General features: G+C 43.7%; 1 protein-coding gene across 4 annotated transcripts in view; it reads right to left on the reverse strand.

Annotated features, from left to right (window-relative positions):
• Positions 1–15,107, reverse strand: part of LOC126335497 (acetylcholinesterase-like) — a 2,358,475-nt gene that overhangs the window by 820,657 nt on the left and 1,522,711 nt on the right. The window lies entirely within an intron of this gene.

Here is a 15,107-nt window from a genome sequence, read left to right on the forward strand (position 1 = left end):
AAGGCACGCTTCAACGATTGGCACCTCTCTCCCTCCCACCCCTCTGCCTCCGAAGAATAATGTATAATTAGATCAGTGAGATGGTGAGGGTCCTTCGACAACACGGGAGGAAAAGGGGAAAACTGAAAAAAAGAAAGAAAAACTCGGAAGCAAGATGGTCGCCTGCAGCCACAGTAGGAAGTTGGCAGTTGTACCGGTAGAGGCAGCCGAAGAGAGTAATCAGGCAGGAATTAGCAAAGTCATCTGTAGCAGCTACAGTGCAGCTGCTGGAATCCTAGTCCCTAGTCGTTTAGCTAGGGACTTCTCATACCTTGGCGGTATGGGCTTAGTTCATACTGACAGTTTCATTTTAACAAGATGTGTATTGACGTATCTTTCGTTGGGTAAATATTCTATAATAATGAGTTAGATCACCAGTAACTTTAATCTTATAACAATTCAGAGCTCCTTTTACCAATACGCACACAGACTCAGACTCGTTTATTGTGCGATGATTCCTCATCCTAAGAACGTAAGGCATGGTAGACACATAATACGATCTTCCGAAGTCTCTGTTATATACCTCACATATTTGAAAGATGGGATAGGCAATAATGTCTCTATCACTGAAACTCTCAAGTCGTCCAACTTGGAGACTTCGTCTCCTGGATACCGTACTACAGCTGCAGCAACCCATCCATTACCATGCGTATTAACAACATTATTATCCAAAGTAAAATTCAGAACTTCCGCAACCGGAAGTTGGTAAGGGACGCGGCTCGCTGCTCGCGGCCGGAAGTTGCGGTTAGATCAAGTGGTACTGTATAAGTAATGTATCTGGAAAGACGGTGTCGGTCGTCGGGCAGCCACACTTCCAGCAGCATTGGACGACTTACAGAGATGCCGCCTTACTATAGGAGGAGGAGGCGTTCGCGCCTTACGGTGTATAAAGCTGCAGATAATGTCGAGATGAGCACTGAGAATGGTGGAAATGGATAAGTGTTTGTGCATGGTCCTTCAGTTTTTTGTGAATGTGTTGGGTTAATGTAGCTGTAGTATGCTCAAGTACATCAGGAGTTGACGCTGTGTTTCTGCATATAGTCAGTCGCTGTACATCATTCATAATGTTTGTCTTTTAAGGACTAGTTCCACGCATTATTTTTCACAATAAGGGAATTTTAACAATATGGTCAGATCAAGCCTCCCGTTCATTTGTTGTTGTCGTTTTCGTCTTCAGTCGTGAGACTGGTTTGATGGAGCTCTCTATGCTACTCTATACTGTGCAAGCTTCTTCATCTCCCAGTACCTACTGCAACCTACATCCTTCTGAATCTGCTTAATGTATTCATCTCTTGGTCTTCCCCTACGATTGAAATCCTCCAAGCGGCCCTCCAATGCTGAATTTGTGATCCCTTGATGCCTCACAACATGTCCTACCTACCGGTCCCTTCTTCTTGTCAACTTGTACCACAAACTCCTCTTTTCCCCAAATTCTATTCAATACCTCCTCATTAGTTATGTGATCTACCCATCTAATCATCAGCATTCTTTTGTAGCACCACATTTGGAAAGCTTCTATTCTCTTCTTGTCCAAACTATTTATCGTCCATTTTTCACCTCCATACATGGCTACACTCCATACAAATACTTTCAGAAACGACTTGCTGACGCTTAAATCTATACTCGATGTGAACAAATTTATCTTCTTCAGAAACGCTTTCCTTGCCATTGCCACTCTACATTTTATATCCTCTCTACTTTAACCATCATCAGTGATTTTGCTCCCAAAATAGCAAAACTCCTTTACTACTTTAAGTGTCTCATTTCCTAATCTAATTCCCTCAGCACCACCCGACTTAATTCGACTACATTCCATTATCCTAGTTTTGCTTTTGTTGATGTTCGTCTTATATTCTCCTTTCAAGACACTTTCCATTCCGTTCAACTGCTCTTACAAGCCGTTTGCTGTCTCTGATTGAATTACAACGTCATTGGCGAACCTCAACGTTTTTATTTCTTCTCCATGGATTTTAATACCTACTCCGAATTTTTCTTTTGCTCCTTCACTGCTTGCTCAATATAGAGATTGAATAACATTGGGGAGAGGCTACAACCCTGTCTCACACCCTTCCCAACCACTGCTTCCCTTTCATGTCCCTCCACTCTTATAACTGCCATCTGGTTTCTGTACTAATTGTAAATAGCCTTTCGTTCCCTGTATTTTACCCTTGCCACCTTTAGAATTTGAAAGAGAGTATTTCATTCAACATTGTCAAAAGCTTTCTCTAAGTCTACAAATGCTAAATATGTAGGTTTGCCTTTCCTTAATCTATTTTCTAAGAAAAGTCGTAGGGTTAATATTGCCTCAAGTGTTCCAACATTTCTGCGGAATCCAAACTTATCTTCGCCGAGGTGGGCTTCTACCAGTTTTTCCATTCGTCTGTAAAGTATTCGCGTTAGTATTTGGATTATTAAACTGATAGTTTGGCAATTTTCACATCTGTCAACACCTGCTTTCTTTGGGATTGGAATTATTATTTTCTTCTTGAAGTCTGAGGGTATTTCGCCTATCTGATACATCTTGCTCACCACATGGTAGAGTTTTGTCAGGAACGTACTTTTAGGACAACGGATTGTTTCCCTCCTTTCCAAACCTTGTTACGGAGCACCAAGCAACACTCACGTTTGTGACGTGCTGGTACCTTCGCAAAAAACTGACTATGAATCTATGTCAGGCAGAATCACTGCTGTATTTCGTTACACAGATGGACCAACACGCTGTTGAGCAGTTGGTCCTAATGTTTCGGCTCATCAGTGTATGAACAGTACAGAGATGAGAAACAAAAGGAGTAAAGTGGGAGAGTGAGATGAGGTCGTTCTTCTTAGCTATGAAGGAGAGAACAGCGAATGTATTTCATACGGTGTTATGCATTTTGTGCCATGGTCTACGGCGGATACAGCGATGAATTATTAGTTCTCGTGAGGAAAAGTTGCGCGTAGAACGTGCTCGCTGGGGCAGTATAATCCTATAAGCCGATAACACTGCGCGCGCGGAGGATCTCTCCGTGCCTCTGGGACCTTATTGCCTGACCCGGCAATAAACCTGGAGCCGGCAGCAGCGGAGGCAGGTCGCCTCCCTGATGGAACAGCCGGGCAATAACTGGAGGCCGGAGCCCGGGCTGCCGTCGGGACACTGCGAGAGGTTGTTGCTCGTCCTGGTTACCCCTCACTAGGCCCAAGGATCGAGACCGTGTGCAGAACATACAGTCATAAAACTTAAATTTCCCAACAAAAGCGGGTAGCACAAATTACAGTGAAACGCAGAGGAACTGGTATAGGCATGCGTGTTCAAATACAGAGATATCTAAACAGGCAGAATACGGCGATGCGTTCGGCAGCGCCTATACAGGGTGTTACAAAAAGGTACGGCCAAACTTTCAGCAAACATTCCTCACACACAAAGAAAGAAAAGATGCCACGTTGACATGTGTCCGGAAACGCTTACTTTCCATGTTAGAGCTCATTTTATTACTTCTCTTCAAATCACATTAATCATGTAATGGAACACACAGCAATAGAACGCAGTAGCGTGACTTCAAACACTTTGTTCCAGGAAATGTTCAAAATGTCCTCCGTTAGCGAGGATACATGCATCCACCCTCCGTCGCATGGAATCCCTAATGCGCTGATGCAGCCCTGGAGAATGGCGTATTGTATCACAGCCGTCCACAATACGAGCAGGAAGAGTCTCTACATTTGGTACCGGCGTTGCGTAGACAAGTGCTTTCAAATGCCCCCATAAATTAAAGTCAAGAGGGTTGAGGTCAGGAGAGCGTGGAGGCCATGGAATTGGTCCGCCTCTGCCAATCCATCGGTCACGGAATCTGTTGCTGAGAAGCGTACGAACACTTCGACTGAAATGTGCAGGAGTTCCATCGTGTCGTAATTGTAAAGGCACATGTTCTAGCAGCACAGGTAGAGTATCCCGTATGAAATCATTATAACGTGCTCCATTGAGCGTAGGTGGAAGAACATGGGGCCCAATCAAGACATCACCAACAATGCCTGCCCAAACGCTCACAGAAAATGTGTTGATGACGTGATTGCACAATTGCGTGCGGAATCTCGTCAGCCCAAGATGTTGATTGTGAAATGTACAATTTGATCACGTTGGAATGAAGCCTCATCCGTAAAGAGAACCTTTGGACTGAAATGAGGATTGACATGTTGTTGGATGAACCATTGGCAGAAGTGTACCCTAGGAGGTCAATCAGCTGCTGATAGTGCCTGCACACGCTGTACATGGTACGGAAACAACTGGTTCTCCTGTAGCACTCTCCATACAGTGACGTAGTCAACGTTACCTTGTACAGCAGCAACGTCTCTGACGCTGAAATTAGGGTTACCGTCAACTGCATGAACAATTGCCTCGTCCATTGCAGGTGTCCTCGTCGTTCTAGGTCTTCCCCAGTCGCGAGTCATAGGCTAGAATGTTCCGTGCTACCTAAGACGCTGATCAACTGCTTCGAACGTCTTCCTGTCAGGACACCTTCGTTCTGGAAATCTGTCTCGATACAAACGTACCGCGCCACGGATATTGCCCCGTGCTAATCCATAGATCAAATGGGCATCCGCCAACCCCGCATTTGTAAACATTTCACTGACTGCAAAACCACGTTCGTGATGAACACTAACATGTTGATGCTACGTACTGATGTGCTTGATGCTAGTACTGTAGAGCAATGATTCGCATGTCAACACAAGCACCGAAGTCAACATTACCTTCCTTCAGTTGGGCCAACTGGCGGTGAATCGAGGAAGTACAGTACATACTGACGAAACTAAAATGAGCTCTAAGATGGAAATTAAGCGTTTCCGGACATATGTCCACATAACTTCTTTTCTTTATTTGTGTGTGAGGAATGTTTCCTGACAGTTTGGCCGTAGCTTTTTGTAACACCCTGTATAAGAGAACAAGTGTCTGGCGCAGTTTTTAGATCGTTTACTGCTGCTACAATGGCAGGTTAGAAAGATGTAAGTGTTTGAAGGAACTCCAACATCTGAATCTCTGCATCCTGACGTCTAATTCACCATCGAGGTGGAAGAGAATAGTGAACTCCCGTTTCTGGATGTCCTAGTCAAGCGCAAAGGGGATGGCACCTTGGGACACAGTGTATACAGGAAACAAACCCACACTGATCTGTATCTCCACGCTACCAACTGCCATCATCCTTCACAGCGCGAGGGTGTACTGCGAAGACTGGTACACAGGGCCCGCGCAATATCGGATGAGGAAAGCCTAAAAGGAGAACTTAACCACCTTAAGGACGTTTTCCAGAAAACGGATATAACTAGAGTCAAAATTCGACGTGGTTTCAGGCAGAATGCACAAGCCCAGCAGAGAGAGAGAACGACGAGGACAAGAAGACAATGGCGTATCTGTCTTACGCCGGCAAAGTATCCAACAAAATCGGCAGAGTTGTGGCTCGGTGTAACATCAAATGTGTCTTCCGCCCACTTCCGAAGACGCATGCCCTGCTAGGTACAGTAAAAGATGGCCTGGGGCTCCGGAAACCGGGTGTTTACCGTATTCCGTGTAAATGCGGTAAGGCATACATCGGGCAAACTGTACGGACAATTGAAGAAAAATGCCAGACACACTGAACTGAAGCAGCCTACAAAATTTGCGGTTGCAGAACATTACATGGATACTGGGGATACTATAGAGTACGCGAAAACGGAAGTCTTACGGCACGCCTCGTCTTTTTGGGACTGTGTTCTGAAGGAGGCGATTGAAATATTTGTAACTGATGGGCTGATAAACAGAGACGTAGGTTCTGCATCAATAATGCCTGGGACCCAGCACTCAGCCGACCGAAAGCGACTTCCGCTCTCGGTGGCGGCCACAAGACATCTGATGGTCCACAGTTCGCATCCAGCAGCCAGTGGCCCGTCCCACCCCATCACAACTCCACGCAGCTCCGCGTGCGGCAGGCCACGGGGAAAGAGGTAGTAAGCGATCAGAGTATAAAGGGGAGGATATTCAGCAAAGACTCTCAGTCTGCAAGTATCACCTGAAGATGACGGCAGGGAACGCTGTCGAAATATCGTGGTTTGAAAAAGACTGCACGCTGCTGCAGACCCGAGAACAGTACAAACAATTAATTCGCCGGTAAAGCCTAAGATCACACAAAATTTCAGTTAGTTAGAATGTGGTGTTATAGTCGGCGCACGAGCGATGGGACACAGCATCTGCGAGGGAGCGATGAAGTGGGGATTTTCCCGTACGACCTTTTCACTTTTACTAGTGTACTTTCGCGTTGAGGAATCTGGTAAAACATCAAATATTCGACACTGCTGCGGCCAGAAAAAGATCCTACGAGAAGGGGACCAACAATGGCTAAAGAGAAGAATTTAACGTGACGCAAGTGCAATACTCCCGCAAATGTCTGTAAATTTCAATTCTGAGCCATCAACAAGGGTCATCGTGCGAACTGTTCAACGAAACATCATCGATATGGGCTTTCGGAGCGGAAGGCCCACTCGTCTACCCTTGATGACTGCACGACACCAAGTTTTGCGCCTCGCTTGGGCCCGTCAACACCGATATTGGACTGTTGGTAACTCGAACATGTTGCCTGGTCGTTTCCAATGGTATCGAGCGGATGGGCGGGCACGGTTATGGAGACAACCTCGTGAATCCATGGACCCTGCATGTCAGCAGGGGACTGTTCACGCTGGTGGAGATCCTGTAATGGTGTGGGGAGTGTGCAGTCGGAATGACATGCGACCCCTGATATGTCTAGTTACGGTTCTGTAAGGTGAGACGTACGTAAGCAACCTGTATGATCACCTGCAGACATTCATGTCCACTGTGGACTCAGACGTACTTGGGCAGTTTCTGCGAGACAATGCGACACCTCACACGTACAGAATTGCCAGAGAGTGGCTCCAAGAACACTGTTCTGTGTTTAAATATATAGATGGTCACCATACTCCCCAGACATGAACATCATCGAGCATATTTGGGATCTCTTGCATCGTGCTGTTCAGGAGAGATCTCCACCTCCTGGTTCTCTTAAGGATTTGCGGACAGCCCTGCAGGATTCTGGGTGTCAATTCCCTCCAGCACTACTTCAGATATTAGTCGAGTCCATGCCACGTCGTGTTGCGGCACTTACGCGCGTACGCAGCGACCGTACATGTTATTAGGCAGGTGTACCACTTTCTTTGGCTCTTCAGTGTATTAGTGAATGTGAATTCACGAGCGTTGTATAGACACCTGCTTAAGTGTCTGTATATGAGGGGAGTATCGGTAATAAACCAAACAGATGGTGTGGTGGACGGAGATTTTCCAGTAGCGAGTTCTACCTCTAGAAGAAAGAAACTATAATTCACAAGTCAATAAGCCAAGCTTTGTCGCTAAAAAAAGTTCCGTTCGACTTGCGTGAATTATTTAGTGACAGCTGGTTGGCGTGTTCGTCGTTTTCCTAATGGCTGTTTCTCGTAAGCAGCAGGCGGCCGTAAAGTTTTGCTTCTTCCTCGGACAGAAGCACAGAAACTCTTGAAATGTTAAAATGTGCCTAAAAGAAAGTGGAGTTGGGAAAACTTAACGTATCTGCTTCCCATTTTCAAAAGAGTCAAAAGAGGTGAAATGTCAACTCGAGGCCAATCTCGCTCCGGTCGTCCTTCCACGGCTCGAACCGATGAAATGTTGAAAAAGCGCGATATCAACCTGAAATATCTACGACGGACCGTTGAAGAAGTTGTGGAGCTATGTGGAGTGACTGGGAGTGCACTTCAGCAGGTTTTGACGCAATATTTGGGGATGTAAAGGGTGGCTGCCAAATCCGTGCTTCGACTGATGACTGCTGACCATACACAAAATCACGTGGAAGAGGAGTTCCAAAATGAATTAAATATCTTTTCCAGCGTCATCACAAATGAAGAATCATGATTTTGCGATTACAGGCCTGAAATGAAGCAACATTCTGGCCAGTGGAACACTTCATCTCGCTACAATAAACTTGTCAATTGAAGGCAGACGTTAAAAACGATGTTGATACCTTTTACCGATGACAGTGAAAACATACATTCAGAGGTTGTTGCACATAGTCAGGCAACTTATCAGGCTTCATTCTTGTTTTTTTTTGGAAAGACTGCGCAAACATTTGCAGTGGTAAATGCTATTGGTTTTCCAAAAGCAATAAATCCCTGGCTCACAGAGCCCAGTCTCGGCAAAAATTTTGGATAAATAGTGACAAGACTTCTGTGCCCCTGTCCCCCTATTCACCCGATCTTGTACTTTACGACCTTTCTTTATCTCCTCAAATGAAATGAGACGTAAAAGCAAAGCGTTTTCCAACTCTGCTTAGGTGAAGGTAGAAAGAAGGCGCTGTTGTGTACCACAGGAGAAGAATTTAAAATGGAATGAAGAATTTGACAAGTCTATTGGTGTCAGCAGACTGTATTCTTTTATTTGAAAATTAAACAAATATATCTAAAATTATTGTAATTTCTAATTGGCACTTCCTCGTACTGGCTATATTTTAATATTTAAATTCGTCCTGGCTAAGCTCTTTTTCATTTCAGGAACTGAGTTCACAAGATCACTACTATAATCCTCTACATGAAGATAAGAGATGCATTTTAGACATGACGGGGAAACAGTAAATAAGAAAGAAGTGAGACATGCTTGTAGCCTACACTCCATTTTATTCAGCATGTACAGAGAGCAAGCAGTAAAGGAAACTAATGAGAAACGTGGGAGAGAATTTATGTTAAGGGACAAGAAATGAAAATTTGAGGTTTGCGCTCTAAAATTCTGTCAGAGAGAAGAACTTGGAAAGGCAGTTTGCAGTCAACGGCCGTGCGGAGCGGCCAAGCGGTTCTAGGAGCTTCAGTCTGGAACCGCGAGACCGCTACGGTCGCAGTTTCGAATCCTGCCCCGGACATGGATGTGTGTGATGTCCGTAGGTTAGTTAGGTTTAAGTGGTTCTAAGTTCTATGAGACTGATAACCTCAGTAGTTAAGTCCCATAGTGCTCAGAGCCATTTGAACCGTTTTTCAGTCAACGGAATAAAAAGTCTCTTGAAAATGATTATCAAGAAAGTGAACCAAATGTAATCGAGTGTACTCCAAGTAAGTGAAGCGGTGCTGGGGGAATTTGGTTGGGAAATGAGACACTGGGACGAGATTTACTACATTGCCAGACAAATAACTGGTGATTACTTATGTAGAGCATGTACAAATTTAAGGCTTAGGACGTTTTTTTTACTAGAAGGCTTTTTCTCGTTTACACCATTGGAGTCAATGAAACGCAGACGACAAACAGTACAGGCCAGAAGAAAAGTAAAGCGTTGGAAGCTTGGTGCTACAGAAGAACATTAAAGATTACAAAGCTAGATCGTTTAAATAAAAAAAGAGCACTGAACAGAGCTTGGGGAAAAGTGTTTTTACAGCATAACTTGATTACAACAAGAGCTTGGTTGAACGGACGCATGCTAAGGTATCCAGAAAAAGTCAATTTGGTAATGGAGAACAACGCACTGACTCGGCTGTCAACCCCAGAAAATTTCATCAGAAAGTTTTACTCTTCTCAGATCAAAAATATAGCACTACGAAAGATTTCTCTGTCCACAAAAGTGTGCGTTATTCAGGAACACATTATCAATAACTTGCCGGCAATCATAAGTTTAAGTACAACACATTAATTCCCTAACGCAGTTATTGATTTCCAGTTCCTCCAGACTTTGGCGTAGCAGCGTCGTTAGTGTCGGAAGAACGAACGAAGATATCTAACAGAACATCATGTCCACTATAATTCTGAAACATCGTTGCTGTGAATTTGTAACATAATTTCTCTTTTCAGCTTGACTAAGACGACGACGGTAAACATCTAAAGCATGGTTTCTTCATAGTGTATTCATAATATCGACCATAAAAAGCAAACCTATTTCGTTTTGTTCTTTGAGAAAAACCTTCAGGCACTTTCAGCAAAATGTGTACTGACATCCCTAGGAGAAGTAGGCGGTGATTCAACCTATGTTGGGGAACTGCAGTATATGTACGTTTAGTCGTTTCTATGTTTTGAAATCTAGTGACCGCTTGTTGGAGTTAGTCAGGCAGCAGTAGTCGGCCAGGACAGACACAGCAACAGGGAACTAACCGATTTTGTGACCTTTATCTAGAAGAAAACGGCCTGTTGATACTCAGTCAACACCGATATAGAAAACATCGTTCTTGTGAAACACATCTAGCTCTTCACTCGCATGTTCAAAAATGGCTCTGAGCACTATGGGACTTAACATCTATGGTCATCAGTCTCCTAGAACTTAGAACTACTTAAACCCAACTAACCTAAGGACATCACACAACACCCAGCCATCACGAGGCAGACAAAATCCCTGACCCCGCCGGGAATCGAACCCGGGAAACCGGGCGTGGGAAGCGAGAACGCTACCGCACGATCACGAGATGAGGGCTTTACTCTCATGTTTTTTTGAGTGCTATTGACCAGGGATTTCAAATTGATTCCGTATTTCTGGATTTCCGGAAGGCTTTTGACAATGTATAACACAAACGGCTTACAGTGAAATTGCGTGCTTATGGAATATCGTCTCCGTTATGTAACTAGATTTGTGACTTCCTGTCAGAAAGATCACAGTTCGTTGTAACTAACGGAAGGTCATCGAATAAAACAGAAGCGTTTTCTGGCGTTCCCCAAGGTAGTGTTGCAGGCCCTTAGGTGTTGCCGGCCGGGGTGGTCTCGCAGTTCTAGGCGCGCAGGCCGGAACCGTGAGACTGATACGGTCGTAGGTTCGAATCCTGCCTCGGGCATGGATGTGTGTGATGTCCTTAGGTTAGTTAGGTTTAAGTAGTTCTAAGTTCTAGGGGACTGATGACCACAGCAGTTGAGTCCCATAGTGGTCAGAGCCATTTGAATCATTTTTTGAACCTTACCTGTTCCTTATCTATATAAATGATGTGGGAGAAAATGTGAGCGGCCGTTTTTGGTTGTTTGCAGATGACGTTGTCACTTATTGACTAATAAAGTCATCAGATGATCAAACCAAATTGCAAAGCGATTTAGAAAAGACATCTGAATGGTGCGAAAATTGGCAATTGACCGTAAATAACGAAAAGCATGTGGTCATCCACGTGAGTGCTAAAAGGAATCCGTTAAACTTTGGTTACACGACAAATCAGTCAAATGTAAAGGTCATAACTTCAACTAAATACCTAGGAATTTCAATTACGAACCACTTATGAGGGTAAGGAACACATAGAAAATGTTGTGGGGAAGGCGGAGGAATCTTCTCACTAAATTTCGATCACCAACTCTCTCCTCCGAATGCTAAAATATTTTGTTGATGCTTACCTACACAGGGATAAAGAATCACCATGATAAAATAAGGGAAATCAGAGTAAGTACGGAAATATATAGGTGTTCGTTCTTTCAGTGCCTTATACGAGACTGGAATAATAGAGAATTGTGAAGATGCTTTGATCAACTCTCTGCCAAGCACTTCAATGTGACTTTCAGAGTGTAGATGTAAATTTAGATTCTGTAGGCACTCTAGTGCAAAAGAACTAGTGTGCAGGATGAGTAATAATTAGTAACGCAGAGTGGCACAGCTGAAAGTGTGCGACAATAATTGTAGAAGCGAAAAGTTGAGGGGTAATGAGAGGTTACGAGCCACCATTAACTTCAATATGAAATAATGTCCTGGTACAAATGCATTGGAAATGTAAACATTGCTGTTAAATCCCCAAATAACTGGCCGAAATTTCACCAAAGGACTACCTTCTTCTTCTTCTGCTTCGTTAGGAACCTTCAGGATCACGTGTGGCTTGTTTTGCATGTCTTCTTTCTTTCCAGTACCTCTTCATTCTTTCAATTATTCTGTTTCTGTCTTCTTATGCTAAGACAGCTTTGATTTTGGTGTCCGGCCACCGGTGACCATCCACCAACCCTTTATACTTCTCGCTATCCTGTTTCATTGCCTGCAGATTTCATTATTTTATTCCTACAGCCCTCCAGTCATCTCTGAATTCCTTCACGCAGTTGTTTTCCGTACGACATGTTGCATTCCATATCGTCTTAGTTAACCTCTTCTCGTCCATCCTCATGCTGTGTCCAACAAATCGTAACCTCCTCTTCCGTATCTTGCCCGATATAGGTTCAATATTTTCATACAGTTCCTGTCGACTTCTGTGTATCCAGATATCCCCATGTTTCAGCGATAGCTGAAAGTGCAAAGGGCACGTAATCGCGACGGCTGAAGACTTTACTTAGGCCTACATAAAATATTTAAAAACGTGACATGTAGGATTTGGTCATGTGTCATGTACTCTCTTTACAGCGCCAAGCTTCGCTGTGAATTTCTTCTTCAACATTGTTTTGAAACTAACTGTACTGAAACTGAGCTCTAATTAGGGACCTTAAGTGGTGAACTGCCATATTTGTCACCATAAAATGTAGCGATTTTGATTTCTGCTAGCACTGATTAATAATTTGGAAGTGGAAGACTGCTTGGGTTGAATGGTCATGAAGTATGGTGTTGTGATTCAGACCCGAGGTTAATTAGAAATATTACTGGTATAGAATTGAGAGCAGTTTATGCGAGTGATAAAATAGTTATATGGTAGTGGTAAGATTATCCACTGACTTCGGTAAATTTTTCGCGTATATTACTAGATACGAACTTTTTCGGTTTACCTATTCTGATTGATCAGGTTTCAGTGAGAGAAGTCAGATCTTTTTGATGGTTAGTAAAATAGTAAGAGTTATGAGGATTTTATTAACACTTTGACTGCTACAAGTATGTTCTCTGCAGTCTGTGATGTGAGTGGCATTGTTGTTGCTGTTTTGCTGACAAAACGCTGCTACCCGTGTTGAAAGACAGTGTTCCGGCGCCTATGAAATACGTTCTATCGTATTTTAAGACAACTATTAGTTGAAAAAAGATTGATTCTTGCACTTCTTACAGTCTGATGTCTCTGCTCGATAAAGCGTAAAATTTCTTTCTGTTTGTTGTGTACGTAGTTCCACGTAGTCAACGCGTACACAACTTTCCCACTAGAGCGCGTCCCGCTAAGCACAACAGCGCAGCGCTCGTCCGTCTTCGCACTACGAGATGGCGCTGCCTTAGAGATGGACCAAATTCTGCTTCCTCCGATCCGCGTATTAATATGTAACGCATCCAATGAGATTGCTGCTAACGTAGAACCTTTTCTCCTCGTGGATCACACTAGCACAGTGATACCTGAACGCGCGAGGTATTATAATGAGTGTACAGACCTCCAATTAGTCAGTCTCCATTTGTCTGTACCAGGATGCATTAGTCTCTACCAGTCTATAGTCAAGTTTCAGTCTGTGCCTAATAAGATTATCATATTCCTGTACATAGCCATGAAGATAAATGTATAGACACTTTGTCAAGTATCAGAGATATGTGGGAATAAGATTACCGTAACAAGACCAAAGGAACTTCAGGTTGTCAATTGTGAGTAGAATCCAGAATCAAGTTAAGTAATGTCTACACTTTTTATTATTTCAATAAATGTGTGTGAAAATTAATCAAGTTCTGTTTAAAGTTGGTCACCGTCAATCAGCTACTCTAAGCACGCAAGTGGCATTTCTATGGTCTGACCTAACAGCAGAAGAAAAACACGCCACAATAAGACCAAGAGACATATTGCTGACACTCGCCTACTTCCATAGAGCGACAAGTCAAATAATCTGATGGCGTGTGTACGGAAGGTCTTACAGTACGCACACTACACTGTTATTCGTCACAATTATCGTGGTGCATCAGGAATCATGTGATTATAACAATCGACATATATCATAAAGGGTTCAAGATACCGAAACAAGGTCCATATTGCCTCCTCCGAAACTATGCAAATGATAGCATACGAAGAGGCGTGTAGGTTGTATGATAAATACTCTACATTTTTTCATTCATCTACGTATGAAAGAAACTCGTTCGCAGCAGTGAGATGGTCGTCAAACACGATGCACAAAACCCATCAATAGTGCTGACAGGAAACCCAGGGGCCGCGCTTAGACGTGTCCTCAGACGAGGGGAGCGGTGAAACATGATGAGTTAATTCCTACACAGCAGCTGAAGGACTAAAGCACCATTTGTGTGGTTTCTCTCAGAGTCACTAGCTAAACCTTGCTGCACCTACGTTTCTTCAGGTCAGTCGGTTGATCGACAACCTGCACCCCAAAAACATTAGAGCCTATAGGGTAGAGGAATATCAATAATCAGCAGGAAACTGTGCATATGTCCCATCGTGAATGTACCAGCGTTGCGCAAGATACATGGAAGCCATTGGTGAAATCAGAGCCAAGTTACATGGGAAATTAATCAAAGTATTTTCAGTATTTTTGTACTTACGAGGAAAATTTCATACTGATATCTGTGGCGGCTCGTAACCCACACTCGCTGTTATGTCGCAAATGGCTTGTTTGGAGACACAAGCTTACTTGCATCTGTTAACGCATACTTCCACAGTGTCAGTTTTCGCTACTAACTGTGACCCACTCTGTACACGCAGCACTTAAAAAACTGCGCACACAAAATATTATAGCGGTTAGAGGAGATAAAAACGAATACAAAGTTTATGTCACCAAATGTCAGAGTTTCACCGTTTCCCCGCTAGGAGTCCATCAACGTTTTGACGTTAGTTATGTTTATAGAGGGCGTTCAAACTGCCGTGTGATACTGTTACTTTATAGATGTCGTCCAGTAACACAGATGCACAACTAAAACGTGGGTCCTAATGACTGTCTCACACGCTCAAAACAGCCAAAAATTTCACGAATAAGACTTTCAGTTTGAGGCAAACGGGCAATCAGCTCGTCTGAATAGTGTCACGGTATCTCGGATGCTAAAAGTGACTTTCCTCTCCCCCCCCCCCCCCTCCCCCCAAAAGGAAACCGAAAGGTCGCAGCATCTCTGAAGGAATGTTCATAATACAGCAGTTGGAGCACTGTCTCTACACATCACTACCTCCTTCATAGTGCGCAAACGGCGCGGCTTTGACATGTTTGTCACATGATTTTTTGACATCCTTTAGGCACAATTTACAATTTTGTGCATGCAGTGCTTTTCAAC

Source organism: Schistocerca gregaria, chromosome 2 (genome assembly GCF_023897955.1).
Source record: "Schistocerca gregaria isolate iqSchGreg1 chromosome 2, iqSchGreg1.2, whole genome shotgun sequence".
NCBI classification, from domain to species: domain Eukaryota; kingdom Metazoa; phylum Arthropoda; class Insecta; order Orthoptera; family Acrididae; genus Schistocerca; species Schistocerca gregaria.